The following is a 17,159-nucleotide window of genomic DNA, read 5'->3' on the forward strand; positions in this document are numbered from 1 at the left end:
CTCTGCTGCTAGTGGATCAAAAGTAATTTTGTCTAAGAGTTTGGTGGTGCTGTATTCACAGAGGTTTGGTTGACTGAAATCACAGACTAGAAATTTTGAAATACTAAAAATTTAAAACTAGCACTTTTATTGGAAACCGGAGAAGCTGCTGTATTTCTGAGTGCCGCAAATTTCCAGGGACTGGAAAATGGAGAAACCGTCACCAATAACAATCGGTTAGACCAGAGAGAATCTGCCTTTACTGACAAATTCCTTTATTGATTTAATTAACAAACACATATTGGAAGGAAGTATTCCAAACTTTTTCTGTACTTTTTAAAGCAAATTTTAAGCCGAATCCTTTGACGGCCTTATTTGGTATTGTTGGAGAGAAAGATATCATTTTGAAGACATCTGACTTGCACATTCTGGCTTTTACCTCTCTTATGGCTAGGAGGGCGCTCTTGCTTAAATGGAAGGATGCCACTCTGTCTAATCACGCTCAGTGGTTATGGGATGTTATGGTATGCTTAAGTTTAGAAAAGATTCATTGTTCAATTTCTGAATCTAACCAAGATTTTCAAAATTTGTGGGGACCGTTCTTGAATTATTTTCAAAGCCTTTGATTTCCCGTTAAAGTACAGGTGCTGGTTAATAGCATATTTCACTACCTGATAAGGTTTTTTCCCCCTTTTTTTTCTTTACCAAACAGCTTCAGCTTTGGTAGTGGGGTATAGATTTTTTTCCTATATAAAAAAATTATTCATATCTCAACATATGAATTAATCTAATCTACATGAATATAGGGTAAAGAGTTTGTCAATGTGATTCAAATAAAATGTATTTGGTATTATTATATCTTTCTTTTGTTTTATAATATGTATTTTCTTGAACTCTGTATTCTTCTATGTAGAAATTAATAAAAATATTGAAAAAGAAGAACAAACACGTGAATTTACAAAATTAAATATCTGTGCACACATTCATCAGGTTTCCCTGATCCTCCCTGATACCCTCTAAAGAAAAGTTAATATCTAGGGAAAGGAGTCCACACTGGTCAAGCATTCACCTTGATCCCAATGTTATCTCCACTCTTCCAAAGTTTGTTCATCCTTTCTGCGATGATAGGTCTCCACAGAATTATTGCTGCCAAATCCTCCATTCTTATCCATTCCCTTATAAGATCAAGCTGTTATCTTTCAATTTTGTTGACTTTGGCTCATCTGACTGACCTGTGTCAGCTTCTTATGGGATCTTGCCCAAGATGTCACCCAAAATTTTACAACAGGTGATTTCTGTTGATCTTTCCAGGTCAGCCAAACACTGGGCTCAGGCTCCTTCAAGTCACAGGTTGTTCTTTCTACAGGCCTGTGATTTTTACATAATAAACAGGTTCTTATCTGAAAATGGTCTCAAGTTTAGCAGATCAGCAGCAGAAAACTCAGTGTGTCCATGTTCAGTTATTCTGATTAAGCTATCTGATTAAGCTATTAAGAAGAACCATTCACCGAACAGTTCACAAAATGGCGGCTGCAAGAACAGAATCACAAAATGGCAGCCTCCATTCCTGCAACCGCATAACAGGAAAAAAAGTATTTATTTGGTGTGATTCCGCTGTCCTTGCCTCATTCTTGTTTGCTGATTTGCAGATTTTGTTCTTTCTGACCAAATGAGGTAGCAGCTCTACCAGCTGTGCCATTGTGTCTCCATCTTGCCTTCAATAATGATTCAAACTAATCTTTTTTCTAATTATCTTCATTCCACATGCTAGTTACCTCATAACTAAATAAATAAATAGATTTGCATGTATATTAGTATTTCATCATTCACTACACATGTCACACATTATAAACATCATTCTGTTTCAATGAGATTTAACAAAAAATATCACTGAGAATTTGGTGATCGTGGCTTCATCATCTCTTGATTTCTTAGGACTGGTTATCAAAGGCAGTTTTCTTAAAATATATATGCCAACAGATGAAAGGGCACAGCATTTCCATCAGAAAGTTATCCTATTATACTTCCCTGACATTTTTTGGAATATATTTGTGTTTGTATCAATCAGTGTTTAAATTAAATTGCTGAAGGAACTCAACAGGTCAAGCGGCATCTGTGGAGGCAAAAGGTGGAGTATATCCATTATAAAGAGATGAGAAGGAGAGGTGAGAAAAGAACAAGTACATGATTGGTGAAATCAGGTGAGACAGGGTATGATGGGCAGATGGAGCCAGTACAGGGAGTGTAGGCCAAGAAGGAAGAATCAGAATCGGGTTTAATATCACCAGCACGTGCCATAAAATTTGTTAGTTTGCTAACTTCGCAGCAGGAGTACAATGCAATACATGATAAATATAGACAAAAACTGTGAATTGCAGTAAGTGTAGTAATATATATATTTATATTTTAAATAGTTAAATTAAATAAATAGTGCAAAACCGGAAATAAAAAAGTAGTGAGGCGGTATCCATGGGTTCATTGTCCATTCAGAAATTGGATGGCAGAGGGGAATCTGAATCACCGAGTGTGTGCCTTCAGGCTTCTGTAACAATGAGAAGAGGGCGTGTCCTTAGCCGTGGGGATCCTTAATGATGGACTCTGCCCTTTTGAGGCACTCAAAAGATGTCTTAGATACTGTGGAGGCTGGTACCCAAAATGGCACTGACTAATTTTACAACTCTCTGCAGCTTACTTTGATCCGGTGTGGTAGCCCCCCACCCCGCAAACCAGACAGTAATGCAGCCAGTCAGAATGCTCTCCAGAAATCTGTAGAAATTTTCAAGTGCTTTAGGTGACATACCAAATCTCCTCAAACTCCTAGTGAAATATAGCCACTGTCTTGTCTTCTTTATAGCTGCATCGATATGTTGGGTCCAGGTTAGGTCATCAGAGATATTGGCAGCCAGGTACTTGAAATTGCTCACTCTTTCCACCCTTGATCCCTCTATGAGGATTGCTGTGTGTTTCCTTGTCATACCCTTCCTGAAGTCCACAATCAGCTCTTTGGTCTTACTGACGTTGAGTGCAAAGCTGTTGCTGGGACATCACTCAGCTAACTGGCATATCTTTTCTCCATCTAAGATTCTACCAACAACGGTCGTATCTTCAACAAATTTATAGATGGCATTTGAGCTGTGCCTTGCCACACAGTCATGGGTGTAGAGAGAATAGAGCAGTGGGCTAACCACACACCCCTGAGGTGAGCCAGTGTTGATTGTCAGAGAGATGGAGATGTTATTACTAATCCGTACAGATTGTGGCCTTCTGGTTAGGATGTTGAGGATCCAGTTGCAGATGGAGGTACAGAGGCCAAGATTCTGTGGCATTTCAATCAGGAGTTTAGGATTGATGATGTTAAATGTTGAGCTATAGACAATAAACAGCATCCTGACATAGGTATTGTCTAGGTGGTCCAAGTCCATGTGGTGAGCCATTGAGATCATGTCCACTGTCGACCTGTTGTGGAGGTAGGGAAATTGCAGCAGGTCCAGGTCCTTGCTGAGGCTGGAGTTGATTCTAGTCTTGACCAAACTCTCAAAGCCCTTCATCACCATAGATGTGAATGCTACTGGATGATAGTCATTAAGGCAGCTCACATCGTTTTTCTTGGGCACTGGTACAATTGTTGCCCTTTTGAAGCAAGTGGGAAGTTCCGACTGTAGCAGGGAGAGATTAAAAATGTCTTTGAACACCCCCACCATTTGGTTGGCACAAGTTTTCAGAGCTTTACCAGGTACGCCACTGGGGCCTGCCACCTTGCAAGGGTTCACCCTCCTGAAAGACAACCTGACATCGGCCTCTGAGACAGGGATCTCAGGGCCATCAAGTGCTGCAGGGATCCTCATAGCTGTAGTTGTATTATCCCTTTCACAGCAAGCATAAAAGGTGCTGAACTCGTCTGGGAGTGAAGCATCACTGCCATTCATGATGTTAGGTTTTGCTTTGAGGGAATTAATGGTCTGCAAACCTTGTCAGAGTTGGCGTGTGTCCAGTGTTGCTTCCAACCTCACTTGGAATTGTTTCGTAGCCTTGAAATAGCCATCCACAAATCATACCTGGCTTTTCCTGTACAGACCTGGGTCACCAGACTAAAATGTCGCAGATCTAGCCATCAGGAGACTATGAACTGCTTAGTTCATCCATGGCTTTTGATTTGGGAATGAGCAGTAAGTTCACGTAGGCACATACTCCTCCACACAGGTTTTAATGAAATCGGTGGCAGCTATGGTGTACTCATTCAGACTTCCAGATGAATCCCTGAATACAGTCCAGTCCACTGATTCAAAGCAGACCTGTAAGTGCTTATACAGTCCCTTGTCCAAACCTTCCTGGTCCTCACTACAGGTGTTCCAGTCTTCAGTCTCTGCCTATGCTCAGGGAGTAGAAGTACAACCAGGTGATCAGACTTTACAAAGTATGGATATGGGCAAGCACAGGAAGCACTCTTGATGGTGGTGTAACAGTGGTCCAATTTGTCGGTAATAATTATTTAGAAACTTTTCCAAGCTGGCCTGGTTAAAATCCCCCATAATGATGGTGAAGGCACCAGGATGTACTGTTTCATCCTTGTAGATCATGTCACACGGTTCATCCAGAGCCTATTGATATTGGCATTAAGTGAGATGTACATTGCTGCCAAAATGATCATTGAAATCTCCTGTGGCAGGCAAGACGAGCATCACTTGATTGCATGGTGTTCCAGGTCTGGTGGACTGGACCAGGACATCTCCACCACGTTTGTAAATCATGAGAAATTGATCATGAAGCATACTCCACCACATTTGGCTTTAAAGGACTCAGCAGTCCTATCTTGGTGGTGTATAGTGAACCCATTGATTCAAATCTCTCCGTCCGAAATGAAAGGGGTTAACCAAGATTCCATGAAACAACAGATCCAAGCGTACAGCCTCTAGTGAATAAAATGTTCTTCTGATGCTCTGAGATGTTCAATTTTATTTTCAGAGACTGATGTTTGCCAGCAAGGTCGTTGGTATTGGAAGTCCAAGACCTCGTTATTTCTTTTAGCCCAGTACAATGATGAGAGAAGAAAGGGTGAGACTGCGAAGAGTAGGAAAGGAACACAGTGAGTGTCGGTTACCTGAAGCTGGAAAACTCAATGTTTCTGCATTGGTCTATTGGCTAGCTAAGTGTAATATGAGATGGCATTCTTGTAGTTTGTGTTTGGTGTCATTATGCTGATCTAGAGGGCCAAGAAAGACAGGTGGAGGAATGGGAAAGGGAGTTTAAATGACATGCATCTAGAAGCTTAAGAGGGATGTTGTGGAGAGTGCAGGTGCACCACAAAATGGTCACATAGTCTAAATTTTTTTCTGGGTGATGTAATAGAGGCCACATTGGAAGCACCAGATACTATAGAAGTTGGTGGAGGTCCATGCCTCTCTATCCCTCCCACCTCTGATCTCTAGCTTCCTCTCTAGTCAGTCCATCTGGCTGCATCTGTCCATCATCCACCCACCCCAACTCTACCCCCACCCAAACCTTTCACCTGCTTCTATCTATATTCTATAACCTGCCAGTTGCTGCCTCACCCATTTCCCTCACCTCTTTATACAGGGTATTTTCCCTCCACACTCTCAGTCCTGATACAAGGTTTCAGATGTTCCTGCATCTCCAAAGATTGCTGTTTGACCCTATCAGTTCCTCCTGCAGTTTGCTTTGTGTTTATATTCTGTCAACTGCAGTTTCTTGTCTCTCTAGTGTTTAACACAAGTTAATAACTGCAGATCATTTAGTGCTATAATTATCCGACTATTACTTTAAATTATTCCCAACCACACTCCAAACAACTGTTTTTGCCTCAGGTAATATTTAATCATTAATCACAGCATTTCAACAGCCCATGTGCCAAACAATGAATGCATCTCTGCTAAGTCATCCTGAAGCCTACATACAGATGAATGCTTGCAATCTGTTCTCCCAGCGTCTGTTTGAATTACTTTCTGCTTTGTGAAGTTTAAATTTAGCCACACTATGCATGTACATTACATTCAGATCACACCTCCTAGACAGAGCACTGCCTCTTGGGCATCTTTTCTGAAAGTCAACTTCTTTACCCTCTTTTGGACGACAGCTAAAGTGAGACCTGGAGCAAAGTAAAGCGTGTGGATTCATGGTAAATGTTGTTGAATAGTGCAACTAATGACATCCATCACTTTGCAGATGATTTAGAATAGATTGCAGGTGTGTAAACTAGCTGCGTTGTGTTTATTCCACTTTCTGCAGACAGCAATATTCCACAGTGCTATTTGAGTGTGGGTGTACGCAAATAGCCTGAGTAAAGTCTGGATTGTGTCAGTTCTGAGTCACTGGATATTATGACTGGACAATTAGAACTATTTCACTTCAATTGAATTCAATTCAAGCTTAATTGTCTTTCAACCACACATGAATTCTGTCAAACAAGACCGCATTACTCAACAGTGCGTTACTCAATTTGTCAATGGTACACTTTGTGCCTTTTTAATTCATATCCTTTAAAAATACTGCACATACCTCTGAATAGATAGATTTCAATTTAACAATTATAAATAAATGTCCTTCATTTTTTTAAAGACCCAACTTATATTTTTCACAACCTTTTATTTGTTAGTGACTGGTTCCATGCTAGTCCTGTAATAAAAACACCATATGCCTTCTTAACAACACTGTCAACCTGCACAGCAGCTTTGTGTGTCCTAAGGACATGGACCCCAAGATCTCATTGATTCTCCACACCGCCAAGAGTCTTACCATTAATATTACATTCTGTTTTCAAATTTGACCTACTGAAAAGAACCACTTCACACTTATTTGGGTTGAACTCCATCTGCCACTTCTCAGCCTAGTTCTTGTGGTATACTATGTATACCTGTCTGTACACGCCCCTCTGCTGACTGCTCCTGTGGCTCCTCCCACAGACCCCTGTATAAAGGCCATTGGAGACACTGCTCCTCCCTCAGTCTCCGAGATGTCGCGGTCCCTTTTTGCTGCTAATAAAAGCCTGTCATTCACTTCTGTCTCCGAGAGTTATTGATGGTGCATCAGTTCTGCATCCTATTGATGTCACACTGTAACCTTCGACAACCCTCTAGACTATCCACAACAACCCCAACTTTATGTTAGCTGGGTCTTTCTGTCAACAGTCGAAATTTCAGGCTGAGATCCTTCATCCCAAGACAGATGACGGGTCTCGGCCCAAAACATCAAATATTTACTCTTCTCCATAGATGCTGCCTGGCCTGTTAAGTTCCTCCAGCATTTTGTGTGCTTTGGCTTGCATTTCCAACATCTGCAGATTTCTCTTGTTTCTGATTCTTCTACAGTTGTTCAATGGCTGCAAAGTTGGGCTACATAGTTTGGTTTTTATTATGCCACCTGTCAATTTGCTCAGAATTTCATTCACATATCTCAGTGTTTGGGATGACAGTAACATACATACACATTGGAAGCATGGAGATTGGACAGTTAGTGATATCAATCTTTGTAGAAAACTGACTTGATGCTGTCCCCATCTCACTGTCCACAATACCAAATAGTTGCCACTTAAAAGGGATCTACAGCAACTTGCAGGCTTGTTGTGATGTTGTTCATAAGATCTGTGCAGAGTGAGAGTTTTTATAGAATAAGGTGTGCAAGAGAGCCCTTTCTATGTAGACAATGGACTCTTTGATGTTGTGCTGTTGATCACCTAGACGCCAAGGAGAGAAGAGAAGGTGAAAATCAAGGATGCTTGAGTAGAAGCAGCAAAGAGGAAGACAAGATGGCCAAGGCGAATAAGCTGGGCTTACACTATCAATTTACCCAATTTCCCTCGGGATCAATAAAGTATGTCTGTCTCTGTCTGTCTGTCTATCAAAGTTTTCAGGGGGAACCAACCATATAGGCACCCAAGTGGAGCAAAGTACCCTGAATCCAATGTTCTTCAAAAATCTGACACCTACTGTAAACTGAGTTTTAACTACAAGATGTAGATAGCTTTGCCTGCAGTCCTTAAGAGTGCCCCTGCATATTAGCCAGTTCTTTCAATTAGCAGCCAACTTCTACATCTGCAAGGTGACAGGGCCTATCCACTCAAGGAGAAGAGAATTCATCTCCTCCTCATGCGGAGTGTGCAAGCATCTAGCATTTCCAATGCTGCTGTGAGAATTGCTCACAAGACATTGCATTATGGGCTCCATTTCAAAGCCCTAACCCATACTTTCACTCTCTTGATATTCTAACATGATCAGATGATGGGGTTGTGAATACTGTTTACCAATGGAGTTCACAGTTTATTCATTCTAAGTCATTTCACTGAGCCATCGTCATTCCATCTTGAGAGTGGCTACTTGGGATAGAAGCTTAAGTCCTGAATTAGACCATAAGCCCATAAGACATAGGAGCAGAATTAGGCCATTTGGTCCATCGAGTCTGCTCCACCATTTCATCATGGCTGATCCAATTTTCCAATCAGCCACAATCTCCTGTCTTCTCCCCATATCCCAACATGCCCTGACCAATCAAGAATCTTTCATTTTCAATCTTTTTTTTATTGAGTTAAAAAATAAGAATAAATACAAATCAGAGGAGAAGTTATATCAAATACATATTTCAATAAAAGTACAAAGAAAGGAATATAAACTGTCAAAATCATGTATAGTACAATATTGAGCTAATATATAAAAAAGAACCACAACTCCTCTTAGCAATTCATAAAAAAAGACTCAAAATTTCTATTCTTGAGAAGAAAAAAAACACTAAACTAACCTAAAACAAAAAAAAAGGAAGACTGGGCAGTCCATTTGAGGATATAATTACAAAAAAAAAGGAGAAAAGTCCTTCTGGTCAAATCTGAAACATCAGAAGAAGAAAAGAGATTACCTAAAAAAGTTAAAAAAAAAAGAAAATTTAAATCATATGAAAATATTGAATGTAAGGTTGCCAGGTTTGCTCAAATTTAAAAGATTTATCAAATGTCCGACTTCTAATTTCCTCCAAGCTTAAACATGACATAATGGAGGAGAGCCAAAAAAAACAGTAGGTGGATTAGAATCTTTCCAATACAACAAAATAGCTCTCCTAGCCAGTAAAGTTGAAAAAGCTATAATGCGTTGAGCGGAAAGCAGGAACATTTCCTGTTTCCTTCGGAGTGACCCCAAAGATTGCTGTAAGTGAATTAGGTTGTAGGTCCAAACCTATGACTTCTGATAATGTCCTAAAAATATCTCTCCAAAAATTATTTAACTTTATACAAGACCAAAACATATGAGTTAACGTAGTCATCTCAGCATTACATCTATCACAGGAGGGACTTATATTAGAAAAAATATGCGCTAGTTTATCTTTTGACATATAGTGCACTACCTTGAACTGAATCTGAACCTTTTAATATTGCTAAAAATTATTTTACCTATCTTGGTATTAAAATTACTAAAAAATTTAAAGATTTGCATAAGTATAATTTTCTTCCTCTAATTGAATATACAAAACAAACGCTTTCCAAATGGTCGCTTATGACGATGCTGTTAATTGGTCAAATAAACGCTATAAAAATGGTAATTTTACCAAAATTTCTATACATGTTTCAAGCTGTTCCATCCTTTGTCTTGAAAACGTGCTTTGATAGAATAGATTCTATGATCCTGTCATATATCTGGAATAATAAGAGTTCTAGACTGAGTAAACCTTTATTACAAAAATTAAAAATAGATGGAGGATTGGCGTTACCAAATTTTAGATTTTATTATTGGGCAATAAATAATTGTTATATTACTTTTTGGATTTACGGTATTGTTATGTACCCCTAGGATTCATATTTTCTGTGCACTATCACTTTAAAATGTCGGGAGAATGAGACTGACTTTTGGATACTGTTTGTGCTGCTATTAAGAGAGAGAGAGAGAGAGTCCAGTGCAATGAGAGAGAGTTCGAAAGATTGACGTTATGGTCTCTCTGAAAGTTGTTTACCTTTCTGCAAGGACACTTGCCTGCTTGCTAAAGTTCCTGCAGAGAGAGGAGGGCGGAGCAGGTTGATGGACAGTTGGTGTTCAACATGCGGAGATAAAAGCTGGGACACAGCCAGACACATGCAGTTTCGGGCACTGAACAAGCTTTGTTGCACCCACAAGAAGGTGGGGCTTTGGAGGATCGATACAGGGAAATCGATCAGTGGCTCACAGTGTGAAAAGGTGCTACCGGTGGGGGATAATTTGTGTGTCCATCCTTGCCTGGGTGATAATTCCACCACTGAAGAACGGTCGTACATGTTATGGTCATAGTCGGTGACTACAACAGGATTTCGGAAGACAACGGGAAGATCGACGGCATCAGCTCACCTCTCACCTCTCTCTCTCTCTCCAACGTTAATCAATGAACTACCTCGAACTGAAATGAACTCTCTTCATCATCGTAAGACTCTATTCATTCACCCCTAGGTTTGAAAGGGCCTAGTTTTTTTCCTAATTCCACACTTATGTATATATATATCATTGCTAACCTGTTTGATATTTTTGCATTTATAGTACTGTATTGCATAGTTTACTAATAAACACTATTAGTTTATAGCAATACCAGACTCCAATGTGTTTTCCATTTCTGCTGGTTCTTTAACCCGGTCATGGGGTACGTGACAGTATAGATAATCAGGACTGTCCTTCACGGTTGGGCTTGGAGGAGAGCTCGGTAAGGGGGGTTTCTTTGGCTTCTTTACTGGGAGCTCCTCTTCCTTTTTTGTTTTCTAGGATTGGTAGACAAGATATTAGTCCCATTGTTAGACATACATTAAAAATTTGGTTTCAGTTTCGTAGATTTTTTGACTTAAATAACTTTGTTCTCTCTAGTAATATCCATTTTAACTTTTTTTTAAACCATCAATTCTGGATAAGGCCTTTTTAACATGGAAAACTAAGGGAATAAAAACTCTTTTAAATTTGTTTTTAGAGAATTGTTTATGTCTTTTTCACAGCTAGTGGATAAATATGATATATCTAATGCACAATTTTTTAGATATTTACAAGTTAGGAATTTTCTACGAGATTTGTTGCCGAATTATCCATTTGCTCATTTACCAAATACGATAGATGTTATTTTTCAGCTTAAACCATTTCAAAAAGCATTGATAGTGATTATATATAAACGGCTCATGGATTTATGAATGATGTCTAATGATAAGGTTGAACATGCTTGGGAATTGGAACTTTGGGAGTCACTTTCAAATTATCAAGAATCTTTCAACCTCTGCCTTAAATATACATAAAGACTTGGTCTCCACAGCTGCCTGTGGCAAAGAATTCAACTGATTCACTATTCTCTGGCTAAAGAAATTCCTCGTCATTTCCATTCTAAAAGACCTTCTATTCTGAGGCTGTGTCCTCTGGTCTTAGACTCTCCCACCATAAGAAACATCCTCTCCACATCTACTCAATCAAGGCTTACCACCATTCAATAGTTTTCAAGGAGGTCACCACTCATTCTTCTGAATTCAGCAAATACAGGCCCAGAGCCATCACAATATGGCACGCCATTCAATTCTGGAACCATGAATCTCCTTTGAACCCTCTCCAGTTTCAGCACATCCTTTCTAAGATGAGAGGCTCAAAACTGCTCTCAATACTCCAAGTGAAGCCTCACCAGTGCTTTATAGAATCTCAACAAAACTTCTTTGCTTTTATATTCTATTCCTCTTGAAATGAATGCTAACATTGTATTTGACTTTCTCATCACAGACTCAACTTATTTAGAGAATCCTGCGCAAGAACTCCCAAGTCCCTTTGTGCTTCAGATTTTTGTTTTTCCTTTCCATTTAGAAAATAGTTCAACCCTTTCATTTCTTCTACCAAGTGCATGACCATACATTTGCCAATGCTATATTCTATCAGCCATTTTTTTGTCCATTCTCCTATTCTGTCTAAGTCCTTCTGTCCCTCTCTATCTTCTCAAAGTACCAACCCCTCCAGCTTTCTTCATATCATCTGCAAACTTTGCAACAAAGCCCTCAATTCCATCATCCAAATCATTGACATATAATGTAAAAGAATCGGTCCCAGCCCAGAACCCTGTGGAACACTACTAGTCACCAGCATCCAATCAGAAAAGGCTCCCTTTATTCCCACCCTTTGTCTCCTGCCAATCAGTCACTGTTTTATCCATGCCAGAATCTTTCCTATAATACATGGGCTCATAGCTTGTTAAGCAGCTTCATGTGTGGCAACTTGTCAAAAGCCGTTCTGAAAATCCAAGTACACAACATCAACCGATTTTCCTTTTCTATCCTGCTTGTTATTTCTTCAAAGAATTCCAACAGATTCGTCAGACAAGATTTTCCCTTGAGAAAACCATATTGACAATGGCCTACTTTATCATGTACTTCCAAGTACCTTGAGACCGCATCCTTAATAATCAACTCCAAAATCTTCCCAATTCCTGAGGTCAGACTAACTGGCTTATAGTTTCCTTTCTTCTGCCTCTCTCTCTTCTTGAAGAGTGGAGTGACATTTGCAAATTTCCAGTCTTCTGAAACCATTCCAAAATCTAGTGATTCTTGAAAGATCATTACCAATGCCTCCACGATCCCTTCAGCCACCTCTTTCAGAACTCTGGGGTGCACTCTATCTGGTCCAGGTGACTTATCTATCTTCAGACCTTTCAGTTTCCCAAGAAACTTCATATTCTTCATGACCTCTGACACCTAGAACTTCCACCATACTGCTGGTGTCTTCCACTGTAACAACTAATGCAAAATCTTATTCAGTTCAAATTGCATTTCATTGTTCCCGCATCACTAGCTCTCTAGCATAATTTTCCAGTGGTCCAATATCCAGTCTCACTTCTCTTTTACACTTTCTGTATCTGAAGAAACTTTTGGTATCTTCTTTAATATTATTGGCTAGCTTACTTTCACGTTCCATCTTTACCTGCTTAATAACTTTTTTAGTTGTCTTCTGTTGGTTTTAAAAAGAATTCTTGTCTTATAATCTTGTCAAAAAATCTATAAAGGATAATGCACTCCTATGTTAAATGACAATAAACTTGACCTCACTTGACATTATTGGGTAATGATTAATCACTAATCATTTAATCACTTCCAGTAAAGACTTTATCACAAATGAGTGAATGAGACAAGAACTGAGCAATATTGAAACATGGGCTGATGAGTGGCAATTAACTCTCCTATTAGAAAATGACAATATCCAACAAGAAGGAATTTGACTATTCCCTTTTGATATTCAACAACATCATCATTTCCTCATTCCCCATTGTCAATGCCCTGAAAACATACAGAAGTTATTTCCTACAGTGAAGGCGTATTTGAACATGAACGTGGTGAGCAGGAGCAGATGTTCCTGCTCATAACCTACAGACAATGAAGCCAAATGTAAAGTGAGGATTTACACAATGCCTTGCTGTTGTCACAGCTGAGATCAAATAACTCAGCAGAAACTAGGAATTCAAATGTGAAGTCTGGATTTATATAATTAAATAGCACCTATAAATTTATCCACTGAACCATCAGGGAAGTGGGTCAAAATTGTTGTTGTGGATCTTGTGGATAGTCAGAGGCTTTCTCCCAGGGCTGAAATGGTTGCCACAAGAGGACACTGGTTTAAGGTGCTGGGGAGTAGGTACAGAAGAGATATCAGGGGTAAGTTTTTTACTCAGAGAGTGGTGAGTGCATGGAATGGGCTGCCGGCTACGGTGATGGAGGCGGATACAATAGGGTCTTCTAATAGGCTTTTAGACAGGTACATGGAGCTTAGTAAAATAGAGGGCTATAGGTAAGCCTAGTAATTTCTAAGGTAGGGACGTGTTCGGCACAACTTTGTGGGCCGAAGGGCCTGTATTGTGCTGTAGGTTTTCTATGTTTCTATCTTTTCTATGAAGAAAATAGAATCACTGACTGGGAGAACACAGAAAGTCATCTATCAATCCATTTAATAGTTAATTTTAAGAACTGATTTCCCCATTAAGTATTCATTCACTTTATTACTTTGAAAGTTTCACCTGAATCGACTTCCAATCAGACAATACCACCACTCCATTCCCCTGGCCCTTCCCAATACCACTTCTTTGTCTTGCTGCTTTCAACCAAAACATTTTAGGCCATAACAACTCACTACTTTAATTTCTTCCATTAGCCTCTGGCTCTTTAGTCAATTACCTTAAAATAGTCCTCCTAGGCTGCCAACTCTCCTTCTACTGGAATGAGTTTCTCCTTTACTCTGTCCAAACCTGTTATGATTATGAACATCTCCATAATTCCCCATCATCTTTGCTTTAGCAAAATCAACACCAGCTTTTCTATTGTTTCATGTGATGCCATTCTGATAAATCACCCCAATATGTTATCTAAAGTACTCACATTCTTCCTAAAATATGATCCTCAGATCTAGACACATTTGGCCAAAAACATGTTATTATGGCGACAGCATTCATGAGGCATTGCCAGCTTCATTATTTAAAGCAAACATGACCACAGGAGGTTCTGTGGATGCTGGAATCCAGAGAAGAAACGCAGACTGCTGAAGGAGCTCAGCAGATTGAGCAGAATATATGGAAATGAATAAACAGTCGACGCTTCAGGCTGAGAACCTTCATCAGGACAGGAAAGGAAGGGGAAGTTGCTAGAATAAGAAGGCGGGGGGAGGGGAAGGAGTACCAGCTAGAAGGTCAAAGGTGAAGCTAGGTGGGTGGGGGAAGGGGGGTTGAAATAAGAAGTATTACTTTTTACCATGCTGTATCTCTAAATAAAAATAAATAAAATAAAAATAATTCATGTACCTCATGTGTTTTTAGGTTTCCAAATATTATCCTGTGTGTTTTTTTACATTTTACAGTTTTGAAGATATGAGTGATAAGAGGGGTGGGGTGGGGAGGGAGGTGGGGATGAGGGTTGGGGGGTGGCTGGGTTAAACAGCCAAAATGTAATCAGCCACTGGTTGTATTCAACGTAACTTGTTGCTGTTGCGATAAAAAATAGTGATGAAAAAAAAAGATGTGAGTGATAAATGTAAATTAACCAAGGAAATTCCACCTACTAAGCATTACGTTCAAACACTTTGCATATTCACAATACATTCTGCATATGACAATTTCATTTAGGTGGTAACCGGGATAAGTTGTTTATGTATATAGATCACCCACCATAATTTATATATGCTTTTGGAACAAATCACTTTCTAATAGCTGGTCAGCAGAGATGATTTTGTTCTGTGGTCTCGACACTGGGTGTTTGGGAGCATGAGACTATTATTAATAAACATGAAATAGCAAATGAAAAAAGTGTGCAATAATTTGCGCTGACTACACTCTCTAGTTAGTGTAGGCTATTGTTAATCCTCCAGATTGAACATTAACTATTTCTTTTCCTACACATGCAACCTAACTTGCTGAATATTTCCAGCATTTTTTTCTGTTTTTATTTTAGATTCTCTATTGCTGACAAGACCACTATGTCCAATCACATCAAGGTATCTTTACTGAGACTAAAAACAAAGGAGAGTTTATCAGGGAAAGAGAAGCAGTTGCTGTCCACCGGAACACGCATTTGAAGAACTCCACAACTTCGACACTGCCCTCAGCATGATTATCCTTCATACCATCTCACAATAATATATCAAGACTAGCTGTCACCCCAGACCAACAAGAAGTTGATGAGGACATATGTCTACTGAAGAAAAACAAATCCTCAGAATCAAGTGAGCAAGTGATATCCCTATCAAAGTTCTAAAACTTGGCTGAAAGGAAATTCAAGCACAAATTTGCAGCATCGACTCCCATATCTGTAAAGGGAAGGATACATAAAAAGGATTAACACAAGAGATTTACGAGGTTATGAGGGACTGTAATAGAGTAAATAGTCAGAGACTTTTCCTCAGTGTCAGGCAATCTAAAACTAGAGCACATGGGTTTGAGGTGAGAAAAGATAAATTTGAGGGAGATGCAAGGTTCATGCTTTGTAGAGAGCATGGTGATTTTATGGAACAAGCTGCCAAAGGAGGTGGCAGAGGCAAATACGATTATAATATTTGACAAGCATTTGGATAGGTACTTGGAGAGGAAAGACTAGAGGGATAAGGGCCTAATGCAGACAAATACGATGTGTCACAGTCAGCACAGACAATTTGAGCCAAAAGGTGGTTTCTGTTCTGTACAGCTGTATGACACTGTAGCGTTGTTTTAATGTGAGAGGTGGGAGTTTTAAAGGGGGAGTGAGGGGGAAGTATTTTACAGGGAGACTGATAAATATCTGAGAAGTGTTGTTGGAGAAGATGCTGGAATCAGATACCATTTATGACATTTAAGAGGCATTTGGACAGGTATTTAAGTAGGCAAGGCATAAAAGGATGTGATCCTAAAGCAGAGAAAAGGAATTAGTGCAGATGGACAAGAAGTTCAGCATGGACATGCTGGGCTGGAGATCCTATTTTACTCTATGACTCTGTGACTGCTGAGACACGAGAATTCAGTATGGTAATCGAGAATGTCAAGCCAATTCCTCAACAGCTCAGCTTAAATTAAAATAGAAGTTGTAAAATTAGTCAGTTCCATCATGGGTTCTAGCCTCTATAGTATCCAAGACATCTTCAAGGAGAGGTGCCTCAGAAAAGCAGCTTCCACCATCAAGGACCCCAAACCCAGGACATGCCCTCTTCTCACTGTTACCATCTGGAAGGAGGTAGAGAAGCCAGACGGCATACACTCAGCAATTCAGAAACAGCATCTTCCTCTCTGCCATCAGATTTCTGAATGGGCATTGAACACATGAACAGTTCCTCACTACTTTTTAAAAAATTTCTGTTTTTCCACTACTTATCTTATTTTAACTATTTAAGATACATTTATATACTTTCTGTAATTCAGTTTTTTTCCTATATCATTGGAAACTGTTGCCTCAAATTTCACAACGTATCTCAGTGATATTAAACCTGATTCTAAATCGCAAAGGACAAACTTTCCAAGCCATTCACCCCACCCATCATGTCAAACATCTCTTGCTCCACTCACAGCAGAGTGTGAAGATCCCATATTGGCTCATCAACTACAAACAAGACAAAATTTGCAGGTGCTGGAAATCAAAGTAATACATACAAAATACTTGAAGAACTCACCAGGGCAGGCAGCATCTATAGAAAAGAGTCAGCAGTCAATGTTTTGAACTCAGACCCTTCATCAGGGCTGGAAAAGAGAGATGAGAAGTCAGAGCA

Source organism: Hemitrygon akajei, chromosome 8 (assembly GCF_048418815.1).
Source record: "Hemitrygon akajei chromosome 8, sHemAka1.3, whole genome shotgun sequence".
Lineage (NCBI taxonomy): Eukaryota > Metazoa > Chordata > Chondrichthyes > Myliobatiformes > Dasyatidae > Hemitrygon > Hemitrygon akajei.